This window comes from Mus pahari, chromosome 4 (assembly GCF_900095145.1).
Source record: "Mus pahari chromosome 4, PAHARI_EIJ_v1.1, whole genome shotgun sequence".
In the NCBI taxonomy this organism is placed as follows: domain Eukaryota; kingdom Metazoa; phylum Chordata; class Mammalia; order Rodentia; family Muridae; genus Mus; species Mus pahari.
In genome coordinates this window covers 51,104,419-51,119,704 of record NC_034593.1, presented here as the reverse complement: position 1 = coordinate 51,119,704, position 15,286 = coordinate 51,104,419, and the positions used below count along the sequence as shown (strand labels likewise).

The 15,286-nt window shown below is 40.6% G+C and overlaps 1 pseudogene; it reads right to left on the bottom strand.

The window, feature by feature from the left end:
- LOC110320779 overlaps positions 1-14,374 on the bottom strand; it is a 20,230-nt pseudogene extending 5,856 nt beyond the window's left edge.
- Positions 14,375-15,286: the final 912 nt, after the last annotated feature.

Genomic DNA, 15,286 nt, shown 5'->3' with positions numbered 1-15,286 from the left:
CGAAAAACCAAAAAAAAAAAAAAAAAAAAAGATGTGGTACATACGCACAATAGAATTTTATACAGCTGTAAAAAAATAAAATAAAATAATGAAATTTGTAAGACAATAGAGGGAACTAGTGCAATAGCCCAGAAAGATGAACGCCACAAGATCTCCCTTATATGGGACTCCCAACTTCAAAGTTTGAGATCTGTATGTTTTACTTCCGGCATCTTAGAAGTCAGAAAGCCGGAAAGAACAGACGAGAGGGGAAAGGGGAGGAACGAGATAGGAAAGGTGGTAAAACACTGGGTGTCAAAAGTTTGGTAGAGATGGGGATGGGGGGTGGGGATGGGATAGGATGAGGAAGAGGAGGGGATGCTGTGAGGTGACCAAAACTAAGAACGTGTTTGTGGGGTTTTCTGAAGGAACAGAAATGTCAGGTTCAAGGCCAGTCCATGGGACTGGATGCCTCCCCAGTTCCAATCTGGCGCCAAAGAACAGGAGGATTCCCGGAGAGCTGCTGGTCTTCAGTCAGCGTTACAATCCTGAAGATGGTTCCAGTATCAGTAAAGGAAGGATCAGCAACAGGATCAATAAACTTGCCGGAGAAAGGAAAGGCAAGCGGGCAAAAGGCACCTCCGTTCCTCGTGTCCTTTTAACGAGGTTGCCACCAAAAAGGGAGGCTCCCGTTTAGGCAGGGCCTTCCTTCTTTGAACAGTTTCAAGACAATCCCTTACAGGAGTATCCCGGCAGCTTGGGTTTTAGTTGATGATGGATGTAGTCCCCTTCCCTCTGTGTGTGTACAGGGGAGCCATCAGAGATGTTGTTTTATGGAAATGTTCCTCTATTAAAAAATAGATTAAAGTTCACGCATCTATTCATCACTTCCTGTGGAAAAGCTGGGATTCGTATTAGATGTTCAACCAATATTTGCTCTTGTTTCAGGCAGGCAGAGAGTATGAGGCTGAAGATGGAGAACTAGGTTGACTCTGTCCGACAGATCCAGATGTTTACCGGTGAAGCTGAATTCCATCCTGCCTCAGACACCTACGGTCCTGTTCTGGTGTGCTGTTGCAGGTGCCTCCAGAGCTCCTTTGAATTCCGGGTCAAGCACCGCTCTCCACTCTGCCCTTGGGCACGATACAACAACTCAATGTGTACTGAGATAGCTCTTTCTCAGACCCTGGGGCCATTTAAATGGTCGATTCCGAAGCTTTTCTGAGAGCACTCTTCTGTCCTTTCATGAGGGACCATGGTTCTTATTCTCCCTTTCTAAGAAGTTGAGTGCTTCCAACTTAGAGTTGGGACAAGCAAGTGAAGAATCCAGACAAAAACCAAAGACACAAAACAAACAATACCAAAAACCTAAAACAGCAACAATAATAAAAAACAATACTTTATATATATATATATATATATATATATATATATATATATATATATATATGTATATATGACAAATAATAGCAACTCAACAATTTTTCAAATAAATACATTTTTAAAAATGTATTCTTTCCAAAGCTTTCCTATTTTCTACCAATATATTATAGAACCTTGGCAAAGAACACTGGGTGATCAAGAGAAAGGCCAGTAGCTCTGCCTATAGGAAGCTTACAAATCTGGGCTCCCTGCTGGTGGCTACTAGGAGTGTCTTGTCTGTAGTCCATCACTTCTAACTCTCCCAGGAGGTGGTCAGCAATTGAGCCATTTTTTTTTTTTTTAAGGCGTCTGGTTCAGGTTCCTTCCCTTTAGTGGGTTTTCCACCCAGCACCATTTTCTGACCTAAAGCTACACCCCTGTACAGACAAAACCAAGCAAGCTCACAAGCAAACCCACGCTATTTCAATAGCAGACTAAGTGGTGTCAATGTCGGGAAGTCCACTGTTCCCCGTTCCTTCCTCCCCAGTGCTTCCTTTCCTAACCAGCTCTGTCACTGTTTTCAAAGTTGATCCCAGACAGCCGTCGGAAGATTTTTTTTTTCCAATTTTTGTTCTCTGGATTTTGACATTCACCTTGTGACTCCAATCTGTTGACTGGAGAGGGGGCAGGGAGTGGATCACCCCCACTGGGCTGTGAGCAACTTGTAGAGGGCACAGATATCTCATTGCTAGTGAGGGAGCAGTGAACGTTTGTTGAAACCAGGTGGTTCTTGCTGCAGAGAATGTTGGGCAATGAGCATGATACTTCCGGCTGTATTTTCCCCATATTTTTGGACATAGACATTTTAGATTTTAAGCACCTAAAACCCGTGAGTCTTTGCCACCTTGTCTCCAAGATCTAGCACATCTGGATGCATCTGTTTTCTGACTTTGGGTGCTGCTTCTGTTCTAAGTAGGTGCCAACGACTCCTGAAGCACCCGGCTGCTGCGCAGGTTACCAGTGTCCTTGTGCCTGTGCAAAAGCTCCCCCTGCAAAACCCCTGAGGTTTTGCTGCCTAGGGTTGTACCTGCAAAGAGATACTTCAGACGAGCGTAGCTGCCGCGGCTCCCGTGGGGAAGAGCCCTGCTCACACTACTAAATAGAAGGATGTGTACAAACTTGCTTTTGGTTTGTTTGGATAGATACTCCTTTTAAGAGACTTGACCCTTGCCCTACATTTTCCCTATGAAGCCCGTGACTGATAATAAAAAGTTACTGGAGAGAGAGAGAGAGAGAGAGAGAGAGAGAGAGAGAGAGAGAGAGAGAGAGAGAGAGAGAGAGAAAGATTTGTGCTCTTGGCATTATTATTAATTTTTAATCATTCTATACAGATGACTCCATTTTGACGTCCAGGATTCTATTTAGGAGCCTCTGAATGTCCTTTTGGTTTTCTAGGATTGTTAACACAGGTGGTGAGGATGAAGAAATTTGTTTATGGAATGAGTAACCGTACGGATGGTACTTTTACAAAAGAAAACATTTATTTTTCAAAGTCAGAGAAGGTTTTCTACATTTTCCAGTCATTGGAATGCCAGATTGTGGTAAGTTATAGAAATATTTTTTTCTCTCTGTGGCTTGGAGTCTCTTTTTAGTTAACTTTCTCAACATAACAAGTTTTAACACTAAGTCGGGACACAAAGAACGATTTATTAAAGATTCAGCCTGTATTCAGGACATTTAAGAATAATAAAAAAAAATGAAAAGATTCCTGAGTTCTTTCCAACAGGTTTAGATTCCAGCCTTGCATTCATGAAAAACCATTGAGAGATGTGAATCATATACTGTTGATGGTGGAGACACCGTCGTGTAGTAAATCCGTGTCCAGATTTTAGGAAAAGGAAAGAGATCATTTTGGGAGAGATGCGCAGAAAAGGGAACAGTTGGTAGGAACATAGATTGATTCAGCCACAGTGGAAAGTGGTGTAAAGGTTCCTAAACAAATTAAAAATAGAGCTACTGTATGCCCAGCAATGGCTCTTCTGGGCATACACCCAAGGGAAATGAAATCACCACTTCGGGAAGATAGCTGGACGCCCACGGTTACTGAAGCATCATTCACAATGTCCACGAGACGGAAACAACCTAAGTGTCTATCAGCGGAGGAGGAGATGGAGAAACATAGCACGGAGACACACAATAGAATACTGTCCGGCCTCAGTAAGAGGGAGATCTGTGGTTTATGAGAACCCAGAGGAACCCAGGGAGCAAAGTCGAGCGAGCCAGACACAGGAAGGAAAAACATCGACGGAGAACGTATATGTAGCATCTAAAAGAAAATCAGGCGCTTCAGGAAAATGGATGGTCGGCATATCAGGATAAAAGAGTCAAGAAAGATGACGCAGTTGCGGTTCTGCGAGATGAAGGGGAATGAAGAACTAATGCTCACTCACTTCAAGGACTGGAGGAATGCTGCACACTTGAAATTTCCTAAAAAAAAAAAAACAAAAAAAACAAAAAAAACAAAAAAACAAGTTTTACATTAATTAAATAATTAATGTGCATGTTTATATAGGTCAAAAGACAACGTTTTGGCAATCAGTTTCTTCTTCCACCATATGGATTCCTGAGGACCAAACTTAGTTTGTCAGGCTTAGTTGCAGGTTATTCAGCCGTAGGTGTATTCACAGGCTCAGGCTCAGGATCGGGCACAGGCACCGGCACAGCCACCTCTCCTCCCTCTCCCAAGCTGTCTCACCAGTCCAGAATTGTAGATACTTTTGCAAAAAAAAGAAAAAAGTAGGTAAGGTGATGGATATGCTAATATTTTATTAATATGTTTGACTACAACAATCACTTCATCATACTTATTACATGGAACTGTTATGTTATACATCTCACATACGTACTTTTTGTAAAGAGTACAAGCCATCCAATGCCTAGAAGCTGTCTGGCAGTGATACCAACGAGAGTTTATTGTCTGCCTCTGCCTCCGTGCATTGTGCTTGCGAAGACGCAGGCCTGTCCGTGACTGACGGTAAGAAGCCCAGGGTACAGAGGCTGGGGATGTGTTCCGGAGAAGGGTGCACTCTGAGCAGTGGGATGTTGTAGTTTTAGAACTGAGATTAATTAAAATAAATTTAAATTATTTCTTTGAGACAGGGTATTATTATATATTATTATTATATAGTGAGTACCAGGATAGCCTGATATATATTATATATATATAATATATATAATATATAATTTATAAATATTATATATATATATATATATATATATATATATATATAAAACTAAATTAAATTTTGAGACCCACACTACAATAGATATACTTGATGAATTACAGCAGAAGATAAACTAGTTAGGAAACAGAATTTTGAATTAAAAAGAAGAAAATTAGGCTATCTTTGCTTTTTAAAGTCAAGGTTCACGTGGTCCACAGTAACCTTAAATTTACTCAGACTCTGTTTAGCCCCTCCTTTCGGCTGCATCATCCAAATGCCGAGTTTATAGGCACATACTACCGTACCTGGCAAAAAAGGTAACTTCGTTGTAAAAGAATTCGTTAACGCTGACCTCTTATCGAGGTCCATAACTAAACAACAAAAAGAGTCAGAAAAGTGAACGGGCTCTTTCCCCGGGGGCAAGAGGGATGATGACGGAGGCTGGCATGCAGCCAGAGGTCTGAGAGGAGTTTGTTTATCTGCCCGTGTTTGTATTTGTAATTGGCATTTTTTAGTCAGCGACAAAAACAGTTAAGTGGGTTTGGTGGGACTTTCCTTTCCTTTGCTTTGGTTTTCCGTTCATCTATTTTGTTTTTTGAGTCTCACCCACAAGGTTGTGAAGATGGGCTGTTAGATTTATTTATTTATTTTTAAATGGCAGTTTGAAATGTAAAAGGACCCTATAATGAGACCTGCTTTAACCACACTGGAGTCTTCCGGGACAGGCCCCTGCAAAGCTGTGCTTCTGTTTGTTCTGTTCTCGTTCTAAGGGGTCTTTCTTCTGGGGGTATTTAGAGTAGGTTAAAAACAAACACACAAATGAAAAGTCACCCCCCACAAAAAAAAAAAAACCCAAACAAATAAAAACAAAACAAACAACAAACTACAACATAATGAAACCCAAAGATATTTGTGTGTGTGTTGACCAAATATCTAAGGATGCTGGGATTGCTACAGGGTTTTTAAATTTTATTTATGCATGAGACTCTTTCTTTTTTTTCTTTTTTCTTTTCTTTCTTTTCTTCTTCTTCTTCTTCTTCTTCTTCTTCTTCTTCTTCTTCTTCTTCTTCTTCTTCTTCTTCTTCTTCTTCTTCTTCTTCTTCTTCTTCTTCTTCTTCTTCTTCTTCTTCTTCTTCTTCTTCTTCTTTTGTCAATACTGATGCCTGAATACACTGGGAATGTAACAAATACTATGGTTTTATTAGTACCATTTTCCCTTTGATAATGTGTGTGTGTCCATTTTTATGTCTTCATGTTGGTATATATGGACCACTGATCTTTTTAAAGACTGCAGGCTTATAGCCTAGTTGCTAAGGACACTCAATAAATATATGATAGCTGACTGGCTGTTCTCCTTGGGTTATAACAAGTTGATAGGATTTTTTTTTTTTTAACCACAGTCATGGTTGCACCTAGTTTTCAATTTCCACCTCGTTTTCCTGTCCTGAGAAGTGGAAGGTAACCTCATGTCATCTAGAAAGTCACCTTTGAAACATGATGCCTCCAAAAACCTCAGAAAGGATGCTGTTTGGGGTTGGCGGCAAAGTGTGTTAATTAGGCATGAGGGACTTCATGCTGAACAGTCAGTACATGGTAGCATTTTCGTTTTCTCTCACTAAGCAACTTACCTGGACTGGCCTCAAATTCAAGATCCTCCTGCCTCAGCCTCCAAGCTCTTGGGTTGTAGGTCACCATATCTGGTAGCCCTCAACTCCACCCCGTGTAGTCCCAGGGATCCAACACAGGCCTTGTGTATGTTAAGCCAAGTCTCCACAACTGACAGTGACAGTAGATTTAACCTTCATGTTGCCCTTCCCACTTATCGGTGTATATACATCTAAAACTTCAATACCTAAGTTTACTTTCTAGAAGATGAGTAAAATTGAAATGATGGACAGCATAATATAGTTTCTGCATCTCTCCTAAATGTTTCTCTTTCTAGGCGTTTTACTTGAAGGAGAAACGAGGGTGAGGAAGGTGGGGGTCTAGGCTCCAAAAGCTTCAGTGTTCTGCTCTAGAAGTCTGGGCTCCGGCAAGCTTTCTTAGACTTTAAGGTTGAGCAGTTCACTGTGGTTCCCATTCTTTTTCTCTGGCCTGGAGGGCAGTGACCTTCAGTTTCAGGCATCTACAGGAATGTGGTAGGAAAGGTAATTATCCTTGGAGAGAAAGATGATGGCAACATTCATCTCTTGGAGAAAAAGCTGCAGGATCTTCTTGCTTAGGATTGCCTCGGAACAACTCAGATCAGCTGGGCTAAATGGGCCAGGTTGTTCTTATTCCATAACTGTGTTGGTAATTTTCCCCTTTCTCCAGCCTTTGACAGCAGCCATTTTCTCTGTTTCTATAAGAAAAATAAGATTCAAAGCAACCAAACTGGTATACCTTATTTGTCAAGTTGTACTATGGCCCCCTTTCATGGACCACACCACATAAAGATCATCTCATTTATATTTTATATAATTTTGCTTTTTGAGATAGGGTTTCATGTAGCCCAGTCTAGGCCTGAACTCCTCATGTAGCAGAGGCTAGTTTTGAATCCCTGATCCTTTTGCCTCTGATTCCCAAGTGCTGTGATTACAGGTGTGTGCCACCATACACAAATTTATGAATCTTTGCTGAGCACCCAAGGGTTACTGGTAATATCTCAATAAGAAAGAAAGAAATTCAATCTGTCCTTACTCTTGCCTTGTGAGATTTTTCTTACCTCCCCCTCCAATTGTTTTCATATTGTTTATATAATAATTGACCCACTAGCAGTGTTAACCTTTTTCTATCCCTAACAAATGCTTAGATGTATATAATCCAATGAAATCCAATATGTATCTACAAAGTCATCCACCAGGCAGTGCAGGGGAAGCCTGATACAGTAGAGACACTGCAGCAACCGGCAAGTCGGTTTTCTTTAACTTAGAATGATTAGATACCGTTAAACAGAATAAAAGGCATTTCTGAATGTTTTGTATAAAGTGGAAAGTTTATTTGCATGGTACGCCAAATGAGATGCAAGCATTGTCATGACAAATACACAGAAATGTGTCGATTAGCATGCAACAGCACATTAGTTTAAATGAAAGGAAATCTCTTCAATGTTGTGGCAACGTATTTCCAAGATGAATCTCATCTTTGGTTGACTACATATTTCAATAAAATAGAGATGAATGAATTTAGTAGAAGTCAGTGTGTGAATTTTTCTTAAGACTGAAAATCAAACTCTATCCATTCATGCTAGCTTTATACTACAACAAAAACTCTCACGTGAGTGCAAAAAGAGGTGAAATATTTAGTTGTCTTTTTTCGTTTAACCAGTCATGAAAAAGTATTACTAGCAACACAGCAGGCAAGCTGTTACTGCCAGCCACCTTACCAAAATGAGCTCAATTTCAGTCTCAAACTGTGGGACTTCAGGATTAGGGCAGCACATTTCAGTGCAGGACATGGTATAAAGTCAAGACAGATGGTATTTGCCACAGAAACATAAGGACTCCTGTGAGAATCAATTACTTATTATTAGAAAGATGTTAAGAATAGAGTCTAGAAATTTTTCTCTTTGAATGCCTTAATTTATACTGCAGAAGTTACCAAGGCTCAGAAAATGATGGCTTGTTTACCCTCATAGATTCTCCTGGAAAAGACTTAATTTGAACTGGGGCATGGTGGCACACGCTCATAATTCCAGCATTTGGGAGGTGGAGGTGGGGGGTCGGGAGTTCAAGATCTGTTTCAGTTACATATTGCACGAGATGTCCTTTTTATAGTGACACACACCTTTGATCCCAGCCCTGGGGAGGCAGAGCCTGGGAGATATCTGTGAGTTTGAGGCTAACCTGGTCTACAGAGGGAGTTCCAGGACAGCCAGGGGCTATCTTGGAGAAACTGAAAGTAAAGAAAAGAAAGAGAAGAAGAGAAACCCCAAAAGAACAACAACAAAAATAGCAATGAACAATCAACTTGTCATTTGTTTTTGTTCTTGCTGAAAAGTAGTTTTACAAGACTTGAGGAGAAAAGGCACTTAGCCCAGCAATGTAGTTCAGAGCAGAAAAACGAAGCTGATTTCGTCTTCAGTTTCATTTAATGCAAAACACAGAGCACAGAGCACAATTCTTGTGGGTTTTTTTTTCCCACATTTTCTTAAGTAAATGGTAGAATATGTCAGCCATAAAAGATCAGTTCCCAAATCCAGTTAAGGTCTATTTCAAAAAATGAACATATTCTCATATTGAAATAAAATAATTATTGTTAAAGTAAATTTGGAGAAGCCAGTTTTTAATAATAGTTAATAGTCACACAAAAAACTTAAGAAAATAGATGCAGCCTCAAGTCACACATTTTTAATACACCATACAGAGACAAGAGAAATTGCATGTGCTGAAGGTTGTGGATTTTGTTTATTTAAGATGTAGCCTCATTATGTAACTCTGGCTGGCCTGGAACTTGCTTCGTAGAGCAGGCTGGCCTCAAACTCGAAGTGATCTGTTTTTCTCTGCTTCCTAAGTACTGGGATTAAGGTATCTGTGGCTCTGTGTGTGTGTGTGTGTGTGTGTGTGTGTGTCCATCTGTCTGTCTGTCTTTTTGTCTGTCTGTCTGTGTGCTCAGTGCCCAAAGGAGCCAAAAGTAGGTATCAGATACCGTGGAGCTGGAGACACAGGCAGTTGTGAACTGCTGTTTGTGGGTACTAGAAACCAAACTCCTGAATAAGATCAGTGAGTGTTCTCAACCACTGTGCCATCTCCACAGCCCGAGCCCTTTTAAAAAAAGAACGAATAAATAGAAAATATATTACCAAAAAATAAAATATTCATAAGAATAAATTTTTCTCTTATGAATTATATATATATTTTTAACTAAAGTTACTGAGAGAAAATTTAAAAAGTCAAGTTAAAACTGTTTGCATCTGTTTATCCTTTTTTTTATTTTGATTTATTCTGACTACCGTCACTACCCTCAGCATATCCCTCACTGTAAAGAACATGGAGGTCATTTTCTCCAACAAGAGCACCTTTTAAGACATCTTGTGGTTTCCAGAGAGGAGAAAAAGGGTGTGGGGCGCAAGGAAGGGCAAAGAAAGAGCTCCTTTTAACAGTCTTTTAAAAAGCGAGATTCTTGGAAATATTTAACTCATGTCAACTTTGCCTGACTTATTTGCCAAGTGCTAAGAAAACAAGTGACTGAGCCTGTAATGGTGGGCCATAAAGACAGAAGGGAGACAAAGGGATGGGGTGGTGCCTGCACAGCAAGACACTGGAGAAGGAATGAAGGGTCCTGCAAGATGCTAATAGGACCCGTGAAACTGTGAAGCTCTTGGCCTTCATCTGCCATCCGATCCCTGTCAAATAAGCAACATCCTGCCCGCTCAGTTTCTCCCCAGCTGGTCCACGAGCATGGAATTTGGAAACTAGGTCATTGACTCCTCTACGGCTCATGAGAAGTCGTGAACTGAGTTATTTCACCATGAATAAGCCTGATTATCTATGGAAATACAATTTAGGCCAATGTTGCAGAGTTGTGGAGAAAGCACTGTCTGAGGAAATGGGTGAGTGAGTGGCCTTTCCGATGAATGACATACTGTGGACAATATTTTTAAAAACTCCTTAACACATCTGGTCTATAGGAAATTCAGTTTATTTCTAGATTGTACAATATATCATACCAATAAGATGGTCAGAAGAGGTTTTTCTTTTAAGAGTCAGTACAGAGAGACTATATTACCAAATGAAATACATTTCTTTGTGTGTTGAACCTCAAACCTCCTTCTACCATCAAGCTTTAGTCTCAGCTCTTACCTAAAAATAATATATACAATTGAGTTTTCAAGTTGCTAAGGCAGGTCTTCAATTTACAAAGCTTCTACTTCTGCTACCAAGCCTGGCAGGAAATACATCTATTTATTTATTTAATTACTCATTCATTCATTCATTCACTCATTCATTCAGTTTTAGACAGGGTCTCATTATTTAGTCCCAACTAGCTTAGAACTTACTATATAGACCAAGATTACCTAGATCGTCCTCTGCCTCACAGGTATTGAGATTAAAGACGTGCCACAATGCCTGACCTGGCAAACACTGTTTTCACTACATTTAAAATCTTTGTTTTGTATTATCGAGGGATGTGGCTAATTGTGTGTGTGTGTGTGTGTGTGTGTGTGTGTGTGTTTGTCTGTACAGGTCAAAGGACAAATTACAAGAGTTGAACCTCTCCTAGTATATGAGTTCTACTGATGGAACTCAAGTGGCCAGGTGTGACTTTGAGCTCCTTCACCTGCTGAGCCATTTCAAAGGCCCCAGGAAATGTTAGCATATATCACAACATTTGTGTCAAACTAAATTATCAAAATAAAACTTTAATGAAAAAAAAAACCCTCTCTTTTTCTTCTGCTTTTGTTATTTGTTTTGATTAATCATCCTGTATACATAGGCTAACTTGAAATGCAGGTTAACCGTTTAGTTGTGACCTTCTTGCTTCAGCCTCCTGAATATTGGGATTATAGTATATGCCACTACAGCTGGCTTAAATTTTTCTAAATAGATTATGCATCCTCGTATTTTCCCTTTCAATCAATGTTCTTTCCCCCCAAATTCTGTTCTTTAACACATCGAATCGGGCTTTATTAACTAACAATGAATGGAGACTCGACATGTGAAATGCAGCTATAAATAAGTCATACTACAAGATGGATTTCTTTTATGGAAAATAGATTCTGTTCTTATACAATGTATCCTGATGATGGTTTGCCCTCCCTCTACTGCCTCCTGTCCCTTAACACTCACCTCTTCCGTCTAGATCCATTCCCTTCCTGTCTCAATAGAAAAGAACCAGTTTCTAGAGCTAGTATAATTATCTCTACTATAACTAAATACGTCAGAATAAAATATAATAAGGTAAAACAAAGTCTGTGACAAAGAAGTTGGACAAGACAGACCAACAGAAGAAAGAAGGTCCAAGAATCAGAGACCCACTCTTTCACACACTCAGAAATAAAAACACTAAACTGAAATCCATAATATAGGCGAAGAGGACCTGGTGCACACTTATGCACGCTGTCGCAGTCTCTGTGAGTTCAGAGGAGCTTTGCTCATGTTGACTTAGAGGCCAGGTTTTCTTGGTGCTCTCCTTCCTCTCTGGCTGTTTAACTCTTTCCATCTCTTCTTCTGTGGGGTTCCCTGAGCTCTAAGGGGAGGGGTTAGATGGAGACACCCCACTTAGAGTCGAATGATCCAAGGTCTTCCACTCTCTGGCTGCGGGTCTCTATATTTGTTCCCATCCGCTGCAGGAGGACGCTCTCTGATTGGCGATAACTGAATAAGGCACTAATCTATGAGTATAGCAGAATATCATTAGGGGTCATTTAATTGCTATATGTCTTTTCCTAGTTTTAGACCAGTATTATTTGGTCTTATTACTCTAAGTCTGTGGGCTGTCAGATTCTTGGTTCACCTAGGCAGTGTCAGATCTGAGTTCCATCTCAAGGAGAAGGCCTTTAGTCAAATCTGTTATTGGTTGGTCACTCCCACCAGCTTTGTGCCACCATTGTCCTAGCATAGCTTGCAGGCAGCATACCATTGTGAATCCAAGGGTTTGTGACTGGGTTGGTGTTTAATTTTATCTTCTGGTACTGTGCAGGGCACCTTCCTTACCCAAAATGCTAAAACATAGGGGCGAAGTCTCCGTGTAGGCACCAGTTTGACATCTCCATATTCAACGTTGGTGTGGTTTTCAGCAGTGGATCCTGGCTGTCAGCTTGTGAAGAGCAACCTACAGTCTTGGCCACAGCCCGAGTTGCTTGGGGGTTCCTGTGGGGGCACTTTGGGCAACAACGCAACTGGATGTAACTGGATGGAAGCTTTGGTGGCTGACAAGAGATATGAAGTGGGGCCTCTGTCTCTCTTACTTGCCTATTTCACTTTGATGTTCTGCACATATATGCATATATGCATATATCCATATATATATGGAAGTTTATACTGTATTCAGTTTCCATACTACCCCTCAAATTTTAGCTGCCTCTCCCCATATTCCCTCCCTTGTCCCCCTCTCCTCTTCTCCTCCCCTCTTGATCCTCCCAGTTCCGCCCCTTGTTCCATCCTTTCCTAAGGAGATCTGTCTGTTTCCTTTACTTCCTTACTTTATAATTACCTTTTGTGGTTCTATGGCTTGTAGCTTGGTTATCATCAGCTAAACAGCTAATATCCATATAGAAGCAAATACATACAATGTTTGTCTTTTTGGATCTGTGTTACCTCACTCAAGATGATTTTTTTTCCTAGTTTCATTCATTTGCCTGCGAATTTCATGATGTCATTTTTTTTTTTAATGGCTGAGTAATATGCCGTTGTGTAAATGAACCACATTTTCTTTATCCATTCTTCTGTTGAGGAACATCTAGGTTGTTCCCAGTTTCTGGCTGTTATGAATAGAGCAACAATGAATATAATCAAGCAAGTGTTGTTGTGGTAGGATGAAGCATCCTTTGAGTATATGCCCCAGAAGAATATAGCTGGATCTTAATGTATGTGGAGTCCCATCTTCCTGAGGAACTGCCACCCTGATATCCATAGTGGTTTTGTGGATTTGCACTCACTCACAGCAGTCATGTTTCCCCTACTAAGAATTCTCTGTTTAAACCCCTACCCCATTTTTAAATTGGGTTATTTTTTCTTGATATCTAGTTTTTAAAGTTTTTTTTTTTTTAATAAATGTACTTTGGATGTTATTCCTCTATCAGCTGTGTAGTTGTTAGAAATCTCTCTCTGTTCTAGAGGGTGTCACTTTGACATGCACCTTAATTTTGCACACAAATGTCACAGATTTAGAGGTTACCATCTTTGTCCTTTATTTGACAAAATGCTTCAATTATTATGCAAGCAAACTTTTTGCATGAATACCTGGCTCTTCCTGTTAAATGACAAGTTGGCAGGGGAGCTCCTATTATATTAACATTTGGTTGGTTGGTTTTGAGGCAGGGTATGATACTGGCCTGGAACTGGCAATAGCTGACAGTGACCTTTGCTTGAAATAATGGAACCTTTTGTCAAGCTCAGTTGAGATGCTCTGAGATGGATTTTAGGTAACACACCTTTTGGTAATGCAGTCAGTTGCACTGGGGACACTGAGATAAGAGACTCACTAACTACCCATAGCATCTATAATCAACAGCCTTGATCTAACTCCTGGTTCTCCTACCTCCACTCCCCAAGGGCTGGAATTTCAGATGTGCACCATCATGGGTAGGAAGAAAAGAAAATTTCTAAGTAGAGAATTTTCAGAAGCCACTGACTACAATATAGACACAGAAAAAGGTTCTGAAAATTTACAAAACACTGTGGCATTGCACCCTGACCCCTGAGAAACTTTGCATAAGATGGAAAACTCTTCTAAGAATTATACGGTTAAGACCGTAAACTCGCTTTATTCAATGATCTACTCAATACCTATACGGCCTCTTTGTGTTCTTCCTTCTGCTGTTAAGAACATATTTATTAGCTCAGCGTGGTGGATCATGCCTGTAAAGCCAACCATGAAGAGACAGAGGAAGGAGGATGGCTCTTGGCTACAGAGTGAGATCCTATCTCAAACAATGAAACATATTTGTCAAACGCATGTAATACATGTGCAAATCCAAAACAACCCAAAATTTAAAAGCTGATATTGAGACGCCTACAGTTCATTAGATGAGGATAATATTCTAACATAATCCGGCCCCTGTAGCGATCAGTGTGCTCCACCTCTTTATCATCTGCTGCCACGGGAACTTGGTTCTGCAGGGTCTTACGAGGCTTTGGAGACCTCAGTCCCTGGTCCCTCGGCCCCATTATGGAATTATGAGCATTATGAAAGCAGGCACACATGGGAGGAGCAGACCCTAAAGTAGCCTAAAACATACAACTCTCTGCTTGATGATGAGCTCTGTGGCGAACATTCTCAGGAGAGGAAGGCAAGGGAAAGGGGAGTGTGAACAACTCATAGTGCCGGTGTTTGCAAGCTGTGATATTATTAGCCTCTGTCAGACTTTACACTACATGTTCAAAAGTTTTATTTTATTTATTTTATTTTTACTTATTCACTTTATATCCTACTCACTATCCCCACCCCAGTTACACCTCCCACAATCCTTCCCCCTACCCCAATCCCCTTCTCCTCTGAGTGGGTGGGGCCTCCCTGGGTATCCCCCACCACCACCACCTTGGCACACCATTTTAACCTCTATTGTGGTAGTTCTGCCTTAGCCTCTTGAGTGCTGGGAAAGGTATGTGGTACTACGTATGAATAAACCGGACCTTTTTTATTCTTAAATGTCTCTCAACAAGCCTGGCATGTGAAGCAAGCTGAGGTTTGTGTGAGAACGCATGTGTCTTCAGAGAACAAGGCAGAAAAGCTGGTGTTTTGAAGGCAGGACTGAAGTTTTGCTAGGCCAGATCGGAATGTTAGAATAACAGGCACCTTTTGATCTGATGTTTGGCAAACTTTAAAGTCCTTGTGCTCATCTTAAAATATAGAGTAGCTCACGGTACAGCACAGAACAGTTTATATTACACGTGGCTAGTAGACACATTCTAACAGGGATACATTGAAGGACCCCAGCCTGAATGTTGGCCTCACTCTGCAACTGAGGGTGACCCTGGGCTTTTTGTTCCTCCTGCATCCAACTTCCCAGTCCTGGGATTACAGGTGGAAACAGCAGCATTTGCCTTTGGATTTTTTTTTTTTTACATTAGTTGTTTGTT